The sequence below is a fragment of the Onychostruthus taczanowskii genome, unplaced genomic scaffold, assembly GCF_017590055.1.
Source record: "Onychostruthus taczanowskii isolate IOZ18803 unplaced genomic scaffold, ASM1759005v1 scaffold66, whole genome shotgun sequence".
In the NCBI taxonomy this organism is placed as follows: Eukaryota; Metazoa; Chordata; class Aves; order Passeriformes; family Passeridae; genus Onychostruthus; species Onychostruthus taczanowskii.
In genome coordinates, this window is record NW_024504344.1 from 3,471,972 (window position 1) to 3,487,976 (window position 16,005).

The window sequence follows — 16,005 nt, forward strand, 5'->3', positions numbered from 1 at the left end:
CAGGCACGGTAATGATGGCTCTGTTGAAATTGTTATCCTGCTTCTTCCACCCCTGTGTCTGTTCCTAACACCTCAGAAGGGAGCACTGGGAGCCCAGAAAATCCAATTATTGAAACATAGCAAAGAAATCTGTGACCCTGTCATATTTCTTGTGAGAGAGGCCAGGCTGCCAAATCTTTACTGGACGTTTACTCCATCACGTACTCCGTGCTGGGTAATAACAGAAGAGGACTCTGTGCTTGTAAAACTAAACTGTTCTGTAGTTACAGAGCCATTTATAGCTGCACCTTCCAGCCCTTTCCACTCATACTATCAGCTCCAAAGTCTTCTCCTTTTTCCCTCCTCCACTATTTGCTTTTGTCCTTCCAAGTGGTGCTATGTCTCTCCAGAGGTTTTTTTCCTGTGAGTTTAAGGCCACCATGTTACAGTGTCCACCCCCAAAGAACCTACCTGATTTAATATGTGTAGGAGATGAGATTTCCAAGTAAAATGCTACAAAATTTTAAGTTTTCATAGAATAATAAAATCATTAAGATTGGAAAAGATATCTAAGATCCTCAAGCCCAGCATTTGACTGGATAACAACATGCCCATAATATTGCAAAATGCCACATCTCTCAGTTTTTGAACACTTCCAGGGATGATGACTCTACCACTTCCCTGAGGAGCCTTACCCAATGTTTAATCACTGTTTAAGAAAGGTGTTTTTTCCCAATATCCATGTTCTGGTTGTTAGTGTCTGGTTTCCCACTCACAGCATTCCTCTGAGGAAAATAACATTATCCCCATTGGACCAAAGAGACACTGGAGCAATTAAATCATTACGTCTATGACGTCTAGTGCTTTCTTCACATGCATGTGAATGAGCCTTGGGTTTGTTTCCAAAACTGTAAAGACTGTTCCAAACCCATCAGGCTGTCAGAAAGCTTCTTCATTCCTTGCAGCCACGAGGTCAATGATGGTTTTGGTAGCTGTTTTTTAGGTTCCTTGAAGGCAGTTTTTTATTTCCTTCTTCCAAATGTCTCACCCTTGGAACGAGATGTCTGTAAAATAACCATGGAGCCACCCTACCCTTCTTTTCTAATCCCTTATGATTCACTTCCAGATTCATCAACTGGATGATGGCAGTGAGGCTACTGAGGAGTAAATTTGGACAAGCCAGGGATATCCCTTCCTCACCTGTATGGATATTAGGAAGAAATTCTTTACCATGAGAATGCTGAGGCACTAGAAGGGTTGCCCAGAGAAGCTGTGGCTGCCCTGTCCCTGGAAGTGTTCAAGGTCGGGCTGGATGGGGCTTTGAGCAGCCTGGTCTGGTGGAAGGTGTCCCTGCCCATAGCAGGAGGCTGGAATGAGATAATCTTTAAGGTCCCATGCAACCCAAACCATTCCACAAGCCTGTGATCCTGCTGCCACCTTTTGTGGCCTTATGGTTAATTTGCTTGGGGAAGGGCCTGCACATTGTTTTGGTTTGGGTTTCTACAGCTGGTGAGTCTGCAGGAATGGGAACCACGATTAATGATGGGGTGTTGACACAGGATAATGATAAAAATGTCAGTCATAATGAATTTCTGATGCAGTGACTCCATCACATCCCCCCTGCTCTGTTACCCTTTGCAGACCATCAGGACTCTAACATTCAGGCCTGGGTGGACATGACATCTGGCATTTTCCAGCTGGAGAAGGATAAAGAGAGTTGAGGGTTTTTTTCATCACCCTGTGCCCTGAGTGGCCTGGTCTCAGCTCACTAACAGACACCTTGAGCATTCCTTGCACACCTCACCTCCTGCAGGCTCTCTTGGGAGGCCTGCACTGCCTTGCATTGAAGTAATGAGGGGAAAAAGTAAAGATTTTGGAAAATGTTAATCAGGAAGCCAGAAAGAAACTGCTTTGACTCACTTTGAGTGCCTGTCACCTCCTTTGTGCTACTGACATGTCCAATTCCTAATCGGCTGCCCCCTGATGATGGCTTTCTTGCCCTTCTTGCCTAATTTTCAACAGTTTCTCTGCAGTTTTTTTGCTCATATGAAGGTGTTATCATCAAGCAACTAAAAAAACCCTGAATTGTTCTTCAAACCCTCCTGAAGATTCTTTTGTTCACCTAGATTTACAGAAAATCTCCAGTGGTCAGACAGTTCATTGAGGTCACTTCTTACCATATTTGTGACTGCATTTTCACTTTTCTTGTATTTGGAGTAGGCACCGGGGCAGATTTTTGTTCTTCTGCATCCTGGACAGCACACCAAGCAGAGACAAGTTTCCATATTTACTTTTTGATATAATAAATCAATCACAGGGATTAGATTATATAGAGATATGAACACTTGCTGTACCTACCTGGCCCATCTCACATTTTATCCTTGTCCATTTAGACAGGAAATATTTGCAAAGCAAACTTGAAAGTTTCATTGTCATCATAAGCACTGCCAAAGAATGTGTGTTGACCAAATGCACAATGAAATAAGTAAATTTACAAAATTCAAGGTCATTACTGGTTTCTGAGAAGTCTGCCAGAACCCATTAGTCCATGTTTGGATCAAATAATTTTGAGTTGCAAAGAGACTTGAAAAAATCAAAAGCTGTTAAATGCAGTTTGCAGATATGAAGAAGAAGTTAAATCCTTTTAATGAATTACCCAAGAAATACCCTGCTTGGCCTTTTTCCACAATTGTAACAATAGAAACAGGAAAATTTGCAGGCAAATTTAATCAATTTCTCTAAGATATAGTCATTCTAGTTCAAGATTATGCAAATTCAAAATTATTTTTCTTTTTAAAACCAAATTAGTGTTTGGATTTTGATAGCTTATATTGTCTCTTCTCAGCATGCCATTGATTTCACCTTATTTCTTCATATGAATATTTTCTGTTCACTTGGGCAACTCAATCAAAATGTGGATTTTGGTTTTGGACTTTTTTGAGCCTGACAAAAGCAAGAGGGTCAAGTCAGGGCATCAGGGCATTAGAGAAGAGTGATAATTCTTGTCTGTAATGCTAGGAGTTCATTTTTATCCAGTGGATCTGTTTTCACACTGCTTAATGATTTCTCAGTTCCATTATCTATTTCATCTAGTGTTTGTTGTTACAGAGATGATATTGCTTTTGGCTGAAGATGTTTTATTATAATTTTTTTTCTTTCAAACTCTTGCTAATTTACAGAGTTATGCACGTCATTAGTCCAAACCTTAATGAGACAATATATTCATACTCCTATAAATTTGTCTGTCTGCTCTCAGAAATGTTTCTCCCTGCAGAGCTGGCATTGACTGAAGGTGGCTTCGAGCCTCATGCACAAAAAAGCATTTTTGTGAGTTCTGACCCCACGAGCTTTCACCCCTCATGGAAACACCCTGTTCATCCTCTTTCCTGGAGACTCTTACTGTGAGTGGTTCAGCTCAGAAGGATAAAGAGAGTCCAGGGTTTTTCCTGATCAACACAAATGGTGACTCTCAGGCTGCACTGCTGATGTAATTCTGGGCTTTATCTGTCTGTCCTAAGTTATCTTTAAAGAAAAAAAGTACTTTTCATAATGCAGAAATATGTCTTTTTCTTGTTATCTCACTCCACTGGAAGTTTTTCTAGGGCAGAATGGAAAGGGAGCAGAGAAAAAGAAGGCTCAGGGAAGTGATTTAACTTGGGCATGGACCTGAGCACCCACCTCTAGTCCTGACCCCCCTGAGCCAGCTCAGCCCTTGCCTTGTTTTGGAGCTGCACTGAATGAGAAAGATAAACCTTCTCCACCTCTGATCTGTCTCACAGATGTACTTTAGACCTTAAAAAACTCACTTCATCACTGTTGTAAATACTGCAGCTGTATTTCATCCTTCAGGCTTTCCCCTGAAGACCCTGTGGTTAGACACGCTCCACAGTGACTATTTCAGCCAGATATAATTTATTTATCAATCTTCGTCCAGAAGCTTTCATCAAAAGTAATTGTGATTTGAGAGGAGAGTAATTCCAAGCAAGGCTGAAAAACTGATGTTCTCTGATTGTTTTTGTAGAATCAGTTTGTTTTTCAAAAGTGGCAGGTCTAGGGGGATGTAATAAACTAAGTTGATTCTTGTTTCCACACAAGAAAACGGTGAAGTAACAAAATATAGTTAAACCTTCAAAACAGATATTCCATATTAAAACAGAGGATTTTTTCCAATTAAATGATTTTTTTTCTGTGCTGTAGTGACAGCAGAGTGCAGACAGAAAGCAATAGTAGACAAGGTGTTCATAATTAATTTCAAATATTTGTCTCCATATAAAGAAATCTTGCTGGAATTGGCACTTTCCTTAATTCTCAGAGGTTTTTGAAATAAATGAAGCTATTTCACAAGAAAAGCCACAGAATCATAGAATGGTTTGAGTTGAAAGGGATAATCCAGGTTCCACCTGCTGCCACAGGCAAGAACAACTTCCATAAAGGTCAAAGACCTTCCTTGAACACCTTTGGCTGTGATGACCAGATCTCTTTGAGTTATGAAAAATCCACACGGAGGTCTCCTGAAATTTCCACACTTTGGAGAGCACTGGATGCTGTGCTGGTGCAGCCTAAGTTAGCTTTGGTGTGAGATTCGAAATTGAAACAACCAAATTGAGAACATTCCACATCCCACTCTGTGATACTCTTCTCTATGCCCCAGCTGCATTCAAAAATCATCCTGAATGCTAGAGCTGTGAGATCCATATTCAAAGTACTCCTTGCAGGATGTCTCTGGAGAAGAACAGGCCAATAGTTTTCGCTCTGCTCCTGGAGAAATTTTTAAATGACTGCTGGAGCCATTTCTGAAACCTGATATTCCTTAAATACTTTTAGTGACAGAGACTTATGGTTTACTATTCATGAGGTGTAAGAGGAAATGGTTGTAAATAGGTTCAGGTCAAATCAAAAAGGTTAGAAGTATTTAATTTCAATTTAATGAATAAAAACCTAAGCAAAATTATTGTACCTGACAGCAGAGATTTTTTTTTTTAATATTAAAAAAAAGAATAATCAAACGACCAATTATGACTTGCATTTTTCATTATTTCCATTTTTAAACAAGTATTGTTTGTGTTTTAAGACCCACACTGAGGCTGAAAAAAGCCATAAAAAATGCTCAGCACTGCAGAAATCTCATTTTTTTATCCCTTCTGGTTATAAATCTTACTATCCACAGATAGTTTCATAGTATATAAACATTTTTCTCACTTTTGGACTACTTGCCTATCTTCAGTGGGTTATTTACTTACAGTCAAGTTAAGTAACTCTCAGTCTGTAAAAAAAAAACCCTAGAAAATAATGGGTAAAACCTTAATTTTTTTTTTTCCTCATGTGGTTGCCAACAGCTTTGTCAAAAGATAACATTTTTTTGTTGTGAAGTGCCTGGAATGACGCATGAGGTGGCCATTAATGGTAATTATGACCTGGCATCTGTTTAGGGAGCTGTTATTCTTCTAATCTTCCACGGAAGCTCCTCCAGTCAAGGTCAAATTCCTTCAATGTTTTCATCTTCAAGGAGCATGGACAACGTGCCTCCTCTCCCCTCTGCCAATTGATATTGTGACTTTTCTGAGCAACCTCCTGCATTGTGTGCGTGTGGTGGAAGGAAACAACCACAAAGAAAAGAACTTTAACATTCAGAGGAGAACAACACGTCAAAATTCCTTAAACAATGATAAATGTACCAAAATCATCCAGCTCTTTCCAAACAGTGGTGAGTGATGGTGATTTATGACTGTGGAGATTTTTCTTAAACTGGTAGTTTTTGCAGAAGAAAGGAAGGTCACTGAGTTAGGGTGTGCACAGTTTGTCTTGTTCTCTGCAGTCTGGTGCTCCCTTTGAAGGGGGCTCTGCCAGATTAGAGTCCTGCTCTGGGGAAGCACCATTAATAATCATCATTATCATCCTAACCCAAAGAAAAGGGACACAAACACACACACAAATCTTAACAAGCTTTGTATTTGTGAACCCTTTGGCACTACCACATAAATAAAGCCAGTAATTCATAGATGAGAAAAGCAAATCCCAACAGGAGAAAGAATAGCTGATCCCTAAATTGAGCAAGAAAAAAAAAAAAAAACAAAAAAAAAAACTGCATCAAAGAAGCTGAATGGAAGAAAAAAATGCAGTGATTTGCACCGTGCCAAAGAAACTGGGCAATCTTTTGTGGGTAATAAACAGCAGTGTAAGCCCCCCCAAAAAAGGAAAAAAAATAATGGAAAATTTACATGAGTAGGAAAATGGGAAAACATATTATCCAGCAATTACTGTCTCTTTTCTATAGGAAACAGCACAGCAAGCTTTTTTTTTCCACTGCTCACCTTAGAGAATTCTTATCTGCACCAAGCAGTGGGAAAACCTTTTTAAGGCCTGGCACCGAAACTTTGTTCCACAAAGAGCTCCACAGAAAACTTTACCATCCTCAGATGGTGCAGAAATTAAATACAAAGACCACCAAAGCACCATAGGTCAGTCCAGCCCCTTGTTTTGCCTTTGACAAGTCAATAACAAGGAAAGTTAAATGACCAGAAAGACGTGATTTTCCTGAGAAAACTCACTTTCCAGTATTTTCCAAGTTCCTAAGCAAGAGGTAATCTCATAAGGAGGCTTCAGTGAGAATTTAGTGCAATTTCCTTTGCTGCCATCCCACTGACAGATGGAAAATAGTCCTGGCTCCAAGAGAGGTAGAGGGCCAAGGAGAGATTTAACAGATGTCTTTATGGAGGCTGGGAGGGGTGGCTGGTAGAGGTCTGTAAACGTCTGGCCAAGACCTGAGTGCACAAATCTTGTTAACTTTAAAGGTAAGTGAATGGCCAGAGATTTGAGGTTATTTGGAGAAAGAATCACTTTGAGAGTTTGAAGTCACACAAACAAGCAAACAACTACCAAGAAATTATAAATACTTTCTAGATTCAGAATTAAATCAAGTAAAGAAACTTAGTGCATTATCTGCTGGCCCAAGCTTTGTTACTGCCTTTTAGCTCACATACAAACCTAATTAAGATATTGCACAGAATGGACTCAAAATTTACTTAAGGATTTTGGGAATAAATTAAATTTCTTTGCCTGAGGATGTGTGTCTTGTGGTAGATTGGCTTTGGCTTTAAGCAAGGTTTAAACTATGACTGAAGATTTTCTTGTGCTTGGGGCATCTGTAAAAGGCTTTCTCCCATGTGGATTTTCCCATCTATGCCAAGATTTATGCTTGTTTATTTTCCTACAGTGGCAGTGCCTGGAAGATATGTCTTCTGCCTTCATGAAATGTAATTATCTATGAGGCTTCAGGCTTTTCTATCATTTTGTTTAATGAGGTCAGAAGTTATTGGCAGTGTACACACAGAAATAGACAGTGGGAGTGAGACCACCTAGGCTTCATTTCCATGGGAAAACAAGGTAATAATTGAACAGTTAACCAGAAAACACACAGAAGGGTCTTCTACTCTGAGAAAAGACGGGAGGTTGGTTTAAAAGGATGTTTCCAAGAGAAAGAGAGAACTTGAGGGCAGAGCTAAAGGCAAAATATTTCCTACTCTGCAGGGAAGGAAGGAAGGAAGGAAGGAAGGAAGGAAGGAAGGAAGGAAGGAAGGAAGGAAGGATTAGATGGGAAGGTGAAAATTTTGAAAGAGAAAGAAAGAAAAAGAAGAAAGAAAGAAAGAAAGAAAGAAAGAAAGAAAGAAAGAAAGAAAGAAAGAAAGAAAGAAAGAAAGAAAGAAAGAAAGAAAGATCCCATGAAAACCTTCAGTTCCAATATCCTGGAGAAACTAATGTAAAAAAGCAGCTTTTTCCCATCTTTTCTCTGCTAGAAGCAATTCTAATCCAATCAGATTTTCAGAAGCATAACAAAGCCATGGACAGCTCTCCAAACTCATCCACCTTTTGTTTGTGAGAATTCTGGCCACACAAATATAAGTAAATTTATAAATTAGGATCTGAACTCCCACATGTCATGAAGAGAGGGCAGTACTTGACATGCAGTAAAAAAATCATAGAATGGTTTGAGTTGGAAGGAACCTTAAAGATCCTCTACTTTCCACCCCTGTGCCATGGCCAGGGACAACTTCCACTGTCCCAGGCTGCTCCAAGCCCATCCAACCTGCCTTGGACACTTCCAGGGATGGGGCAGCCACAGCTTCTCTGTGCAACCTCTGCCAGTGCCTCAGCACCCTCAAAGGGAAGAATTCATTCCTAATATCCAGTCTAAATCTACTCTCATTTTAAAGTCATTCCCCCATAATCTCCAGACACAATTGTGACTCTGAAAAGAATTTCCTCAATGTCCACAAATTCATGCCCTTAATCAGCCCTGTGTAAGGATAGGATCAATGAAAGCACTGTCCATGCTCAGAACTATTTTTGACAGAAAAGAATGAGATAAAGTCAGTATTATTTCAAGACTGTGATTTTCAGAGCAGTCTTCAGATGACATGAACACAGAGTAATCAGTCAGTCTGCATTTAAATAGTAATTACAGATATTAATGTCTACTTAGCTGCATAAGGAAAACAAATGTAATGGCTTTTCCTGCCAGGAGTATGCTTCACTTGATGGATCACTTTGCTGATGTGACTAAAATACCTTTCTGATATTGACTGACAAAGAGAAGGACACAAAACATAAGAAAACTCTTAGGCTGCTATAAAACATCCAGGGAGAGAGTTCAGGGATGTGGCAACATAGAGCAGAATTTGTACTTCAGAGCTGACACAAAGAGCACTTGTGAAATGGCCAAGCCTTGTCAGCAAGGGCTGACAGGCAAAGAAAAGCAGTTGTTTCTTTATGTTGCAGGTGTCTGCAGGTCCACATGTCCTTCTGGAACAGACAGATGCAGGAGTGGGATAAATTTGATTTCATTGTTTTCTGCAATATAGTGGATTTCCAAATGTGTTTCATCTTGCTCTGAAATAGATGGGTACATTTTTCTGCTCTAAGATCCTCAACCTTATTAACTTGATCTTAATTACTTCCAAGGAACCCTGGGGTGACTTAATGAGAAATTTACCCTGAAGTCATCTAAAGCTGGATAAGGCAACTCCTGCCATAGGCTACAAATGCATTTAGTGTTTGAACACAGGTTTATTGTCCTTGGTTACTCACTGGCCATGGACTGACAGTACAAAATTGGTTTGCAGGAGAACCAGAGTGGGAGTTTCTAGGGCAGTGCTTTTTTGGGTTTTTTGTTTTGTTTTGTGGGGGTTTATTCATCAGATGACACTGTTTCTGGTCCTGTTGATGTCTACTTAAAAACGGTGGCTGGCTGGTTTCTGTACATCTTTATGCCTCAGACTCCTCTCTCCACCACCTCTCCACTCTTTGGATTACAAACCTGTCAAGCTAAGAATATTTTGCAGAGCAGAATCCTCACTCATCATCTGATGCTTTAATAACAAGCTTATTTCATATCTCTTTATGGCTTTCTTCTGGTGAGTTGCCCTGCAGGTGATTTTTTTTTTAAAGTGACTAATTGTGATGCCCTTAGAGCACATTGTGCCCTGGGTGGTGGAATTAAGGAAGCTCTGATTTGATTATCTGCCCAGAGAACAGGAGTGGGAGCTCCTGGTTTTGCATTCTTAGATGTTTAACATGAAGCTACAACTTCTGAAGCTTTAAGAACCTTTATAACATCTCTTTCTTGCGTAGGTTCCATGTGTCTGAGAGGTGATGAGCTCATATCACACATCCTGGTTTCTGACAACTTGATAACTTCAAGACCTCTCCCTTGGGATCAGATTGGATGGATTCTGTCCAAAAAGGGGAAAGATCAGCAGAGACACAAACAGAGCATGGAACATAAATTTGCTTCTTAAAGAAACCATGCAAAAACTGTCAGTCCCTTTCAGAAACATTCTTGGCCGTGCCCAGCACAGTAATTTTCTCTTTCGTACTTTTTCTGGTTTAAACCAGCAAATTCTTATCAAATTACACTGAAGAGGTCTGGAAAACTCTGCTTCCCTGAGCAAAAGAAGTTGCAATAATTTATAATTCTCTCAGGATCATAATTCCAGTCTTTTAGATGCACAGAAGAAGGTGCCTTGCCTCTCAGGTGGAGAATACATTAGCTGTTATCATCCCTCTGGCTTTAGAATAGTCAGACTTCAATTAAAACCAGTGCAGGATATAGAAATTAGCATTTCCTTTTTAGCTTGTTTTAGCTTCTATCAGGCAAAGCTCTCAGATGCTGGGAGAATATTTGCCAAGATGTCTCTTGGGGACCAATTTGCAAATCAATGGGGATGCTGGTGGCACACACCTGTGTGCTTTTATTATCCAGCCCCTACAGCACAGGTCTGCTTGGCAGAATGTAATTTGAGCACCACAGGTTTGCTATGAATCAACAGGATAAAATGGATTAGTGATGCACTAATTCTTCAGGTCCCAATTATCTGACCCTAGTGCTCTGAAAAAATAGAGAAAAAAGAAGACTGAGACAGAGACATGCAAGGAGATGCAGGGGGGATAAATGAATTTGCACAAAAGTGTGGTTTTATATAAGGCCAGAGTATGGAATTTGGTGGTTGTAGTGGTGGGGTTTGGAAGGTGGGAGCTCTGTTACCAGTAAGAGGATGATGATAATTTTCTTTCAACCCCATAGTGATTCAGTCAGCTGCCCATCTTCTGATATCCTGATTTCAGGATTGAATTTATATTTTATCCTATAGAAGATTTAGAGAAAAGGCTAGCTAAAAATTACATGGAAGGTGAATCTTAAATTCTCCTATTCTCTGTGAGTAGTAAGGAAGATTTGTTTCCCCACCTTCCCTAGTATTCCTAAATCTTTGTAATTCTTGTGAAGACCCATATCCAGTGGGAATAAATATGACTGAAGTTTTATTAAGCTTCAGTGGAGATGTCACACAAGATTAGTTTTGATATTGTCCTTTTTTTATCCAGGTTCCCTATTTTCTCACACTGAACACCTTTTAAAAATACTCTTGGATTTCAACCAACTTTGAGTCAGGTATAAAGATTTCAGGGGTAATTACATTCCTACATGACTCCTAAGAGCCCATTAGAGATGCCCAAACTGATGTTTTCCCTGGAAGTCTGGCAGAGCTCAGTGCTGCATCATGTCCAGCCAGGACAAATGATGGGCACACGTGTTAAGAAGACAGAATTCCTTATTTTCACTTCTCTCCTCACAGGTTGCTCATGCAGCTGGTGGAGGTGCTCCACAGAGGCCTTACCCTGCATGTGCTGTGGAGCAGTCAGGAAAGTGCAATTATTGTGTTGTTAGGAATATTTTTTTTCTCCATAAAACTATCTAGATGGAAGCCAGCTAACCTTCTTTTCACTATCACAATCACTGTCCATGGTGTTTTTTTTATGGATGTGCTTCAGTTTGGGATCCAGCTATTCTGGGCAATGCTTCAAGACAAAACACAGACAGACTCCAACCTCCTGGCCTCAGTGGTTCTGCCCATATCCTTCAAAGGCACCCTCTTAACATATAACTCCCTTCTAAAATTATGTTTCTTACCCCCTTTTCAAAGATAGTTGTTGAATGACCATGGTTGACTTAGGAGGATTAAAAAAAATTTTATATATGCACCTGAAACTCTCTGACATACCTGCTTATCACCACTTAGAGACCAGCCATCCACAAAGATAACTTTGGAGTGACTGAGAAATATTTTAGCTTTGTAAAGAATAGCTGATCATTGTTGCTTACTTTATATTTCTTTGATCATATAATGTCTGTGGCCAGAGCTTGTTAAAAATATTCAGAAGTCTGCATTCGTAGAAGCCAAGCCTATTATTCATATTTTTAAGTCTCTGAATTATCTCTCCATAAAGTGTAGCTACAGAGTCTGAGGTTTTTTTGTTCCCATTCAAACACTAGAGCCACTGTGGTTCTTGGAGATTTTAATTCCTTTTATGTTCTCAGATGAATAATCCACTCTAAATCAATGTGTTTGCTCTAAACCAGAAACCAGTGAGAGAAAGTCTCTTTCTATGAGACAATCTCAGCTGTGCAGTGTGGCAGCCAAATGCCATTAGATATGCTCTGTGTACCCTCTCCCATTAAACAGAAGCCAATGGAATGGGAATTATCTCTTCAGCTAAGGGTTAAAACCTACTGTTGGGTGAAGATACCAGTGACTCAAGAGTTCTTGGACACTTTTTTCTCCAGCCTTTCCAGAGGAGATGTACTGATACCTCAATCACCAGGCTGTGAAAGTGGAGGATATGGATGTACAGAGAGGGCAGCAATTAACATCCTAAATCCAGGGTTCTGCTGTAACTTGAGGCCCTTTGGAGGATCCACCCTAATTTTAAACTCTTTGTATTGCATAAACTCAGCTATTTAAGATGGGCCTGACAGGTATGCCAAAGGACATGAGAGATGTGGTTTTCTGGAATGGCAGGTGGAAAGAGGAATTAATCCTTTACAGCACCTACAGTGACACTACATGTGTGTGTGTAAGCCACTGAATTCCATCCATTGGAGCTGGGCAGATCACTCTGGATGTGGATTCGAAGCCAAACTCCTCCAACACCTGGCAGCTGTTTGAGGTCAACTGTGCTGAAGATTTTTACCAGTCTGTGGTTTGAAGATCTCAGCAGGTGAAATGTGTCTTCCTGCCTCCTGTGGGCAGGAGTGCCAGGAAAGTCTCACTTGATCCTGTGACGTGGGTTGTAAAATGTGCATATTCTATTTCCTATCTGTTAGAGGTGGGACAGTTCTCTTCTGTTAGTTGGGCAGTTTATCTCTTCCACAACCAATCCTCCCTCCAGGAGATCTCTTCTGTTCATGGGCCAGTGAGTGTCACTGCATGGCTGACAAAATTCCATCATCCCTTTGGGACATGCTCTGCCCAGGGGGAGGAGCCAAACATTCCTTCCTGGATATAGTCTGAGGCGATGGGAAGCCAGGGCAGTCTTTTCCCACTGGATTCCCAGAGGAGCAACTTCTCCACTGGATTCCCAGAGGAAGAGCAGACCCATCTACAACACCCGTGGAGCTTCAGGTGAAAATTCCACCCTTGTCCAGGATCCCTGTTCTAGCAGAACCACAGCTGGCACTGCAGGAGGGCTGAGCCACCATGGGATGGGACTGTGCCACCATCCTGACTCACAGGGGGTCAGCTCCCATTCTGACTCTGTCAGTGTCGTTTTGTATTAGTGCATTTTTTATTTTATTTTTGTTTTATTCCCTAATAAAGAACTGTCATTCCTACTCCCATATCTTTGCCTGAGAGCCCCTTAATTTCAAATTTATAATAATTCAGAGGGAGGGGGTTTGCATTCTTTCCATTTCAGGGGAGGTTCCTTCCTTCCTTAGCAGACACCTGTCTTTTCAAGCCAAGATACCCTGGGATATATTTTAACTCTCCAAGATCCTCAAGATGATCTTTATTAACTTCAAAGTTTATAAAGATTTCTGTTTTCTTTACAGACTCATCTCTAATGGATGGTGTTATAGCAATATTATGGACAGGCCTGATCTTATGCAACACAGACCATTCCAAAATATTGGCAGATGACAAGAGAAATTAAAGAGCACTGACAGAAGCCCGGATGGTGCTTCGAAGAGCAGACTGGGAGACTAAAGAATTTGCCTACAAAAGTGGTGTAGAATGTGAGTAAAATCTTTATGTGTCAGGAATTCAGATACCAGGGTGATAAGTACAGTATAAAAATGGAACCAGAGCACAAAAAAGTGTAGCTTTGCATGAATCTCTGAAGTCTTCTATTAGACTTCGAGGCAAAACACATATTAAACTGCATTTCAAAACTATTATTTACAGTAAAAAGTACTAGATGAATTTGCTGTTAGTTGTAGATGCACTATGGTGTACCAATTTCCTTTATTTTTTGAAAATAAAGAGAACTTAACCTTTGACTCCTGGCATTTTTATTTTGTATCTTGCCAGATGTATTACTTATACATTAATTTTTACCTCCCGCCATCAACAACAACACAAGACTGTGACCTTCTCAGATGAGAATTATATGTTTTTTAATCTTTTTTTCTGCTGTTGAAGGATTTTTCTGTTTTCTTTCCATGAAGGTTGTGATTATAGCTTAGTCCTTTCCTGCTAGTGCTGGCACTTCTAATGTGTGTGTCCCCTGAATTTATGTGACTCTAAATGAACAACTGCACTGAAGCATCTCATAAGCTTCTATATTTTCATTTCAGATTTACTACTGGTAATTACATGCCATGCATATAACAGAGGATCTAAAATCAATTGTGCGCTTTACATTTTACTGGGTACTTATTAATTTCAATATCTACCTCTATTTAATTGACATTTCCTGCATAAATAAATGAGCTTTTTTTATTTTTTTTTTTTTTTTTTTAGACTGCAGCAATAATCCATTAGTGACATCTATGAATATTTTTAAATGACTAGTGATGCCATGAAGTGAAAAATATATGGAAATATGGAATGATTGATGAGGCACTCATCGCCTTTGAGAACTGACCTGTCCCCTAAATTTCTTACTTCCACTATTTTTGCATTATGAGTCACAGAACAAGATGTTCTTGAAATGCACAGATGATGGTATTTAATCAGGGTGTGGAGTCCCCCCTTTACTTTCACTGTGTCTGAAGAGTTTTGCTTGATGCTACAATGGAATTGCTGAAGGTCCTGATAAGTCAGGAGGAGGATGATGTGTTTCACCACATGGCCAGGTGCTTTCTGTGTCAGTGCAAGGGACATCTGGGGATGTCACACACTGGTGACCACTGTCCTGCACAGGACACCCCAACAATCCCACCCTGTGCTAGAGAGCATTGTCCAAACTCTTCTTGAGCTCTGTCAGGCTTGGTGCTGTGACTACTGTCCTGGAAACTGTTCCATTGCCCAACCACCCTCTGGGTAAAGAAACCTTTCCTGATATCCAACTGAACCTCCCCTGGCACAACTCCAGGGCTTTCCCTTGAGTAATGTCACTGTCACCTCAGAGAAGAGATCCGTGTCTGCCCCTCCTCTTCCGTGTATGAGAATGTTAAAAACCACAATGAGGTCTCTCCTCAGTCTCCTTCAGGCTGAGCAGACCAAGGGATTTCAGCTGCTCCTTGTACAGTTTCCTCTCCAGACCCAATGCTGAGTCTGCTCAAAGTTTAACCCAGTGCCAGTATCAGCTGCCAGCAGTAGATGGGGGGTGACATTCATGATTTCATTGCTGAGGTCTGTGCTGTTTGCTGGCTCAGGGAGATGGATGGATCCATTTGAACATAGGTTTGGATTAGTGTTTAATTGACATTGAGGATATAAACATTATTCTTTAAGTCTCATTTAAAAGAGAAGCATTACAGTGTAGTAGGAATTGTAAATCATGAATAACAATTCACTCCAAGAGCCCCTGAGGGAAGTGTGTGTTTCTTTCCAGGCACATTTTTTTTCATAGATTCAGAGAACCATAGAATGATTAGGGTTGGAAAGGACCTTCAAGATCATCCTGTTCCACCCCCTGCCATGGGCAGGGACATCCTCCACTAGACCAGGTTGCTCAGATCCTCATCCAACCCAGCCTTAAACACTTCCAGGGATGTGGAGTCCACAGCCTCTGTTGACAGCCTCTTCCTCACTACGATTATAGTAAAGATTTTTTTACTAATATCTAATCTAAATCTTTCATCTGTTAGTTTAAAACTGTTTCCCTTTTTCCTATCACTATCTGCCCATATGAAAAATTGCCCATAATTTTCCTAAGATCTCTTCAGCTGTGGCCAAGGAATGCTATTACTCTTGCCTAGGTCTTCCCCTGAGTCTCTCCTGTTTTTCACAGACCACCACACCACTGAAACACAGACAACATCCAGCCATGTGGCACCTGAGAGAGTTGTGTCTCATGAGAAACCACAGTGGGCTTGTCACACTGGGTGACCAATTGTCCCCTCTCCTCAAGTGAGTAACACCAGTGGATGGGGTTCATCTGCTTTGGCATGAATACAGTGTGGAAATGGAGCCTTATCACACTCCCCTCCCGATCACTTGTGTGTGAAAGACTCTCCAAGGTACTATTTACCTGGTTCATTTTAAACATCTGCTGCTGAAAAAAAGCTGATTGGTGCTGTTGACACAC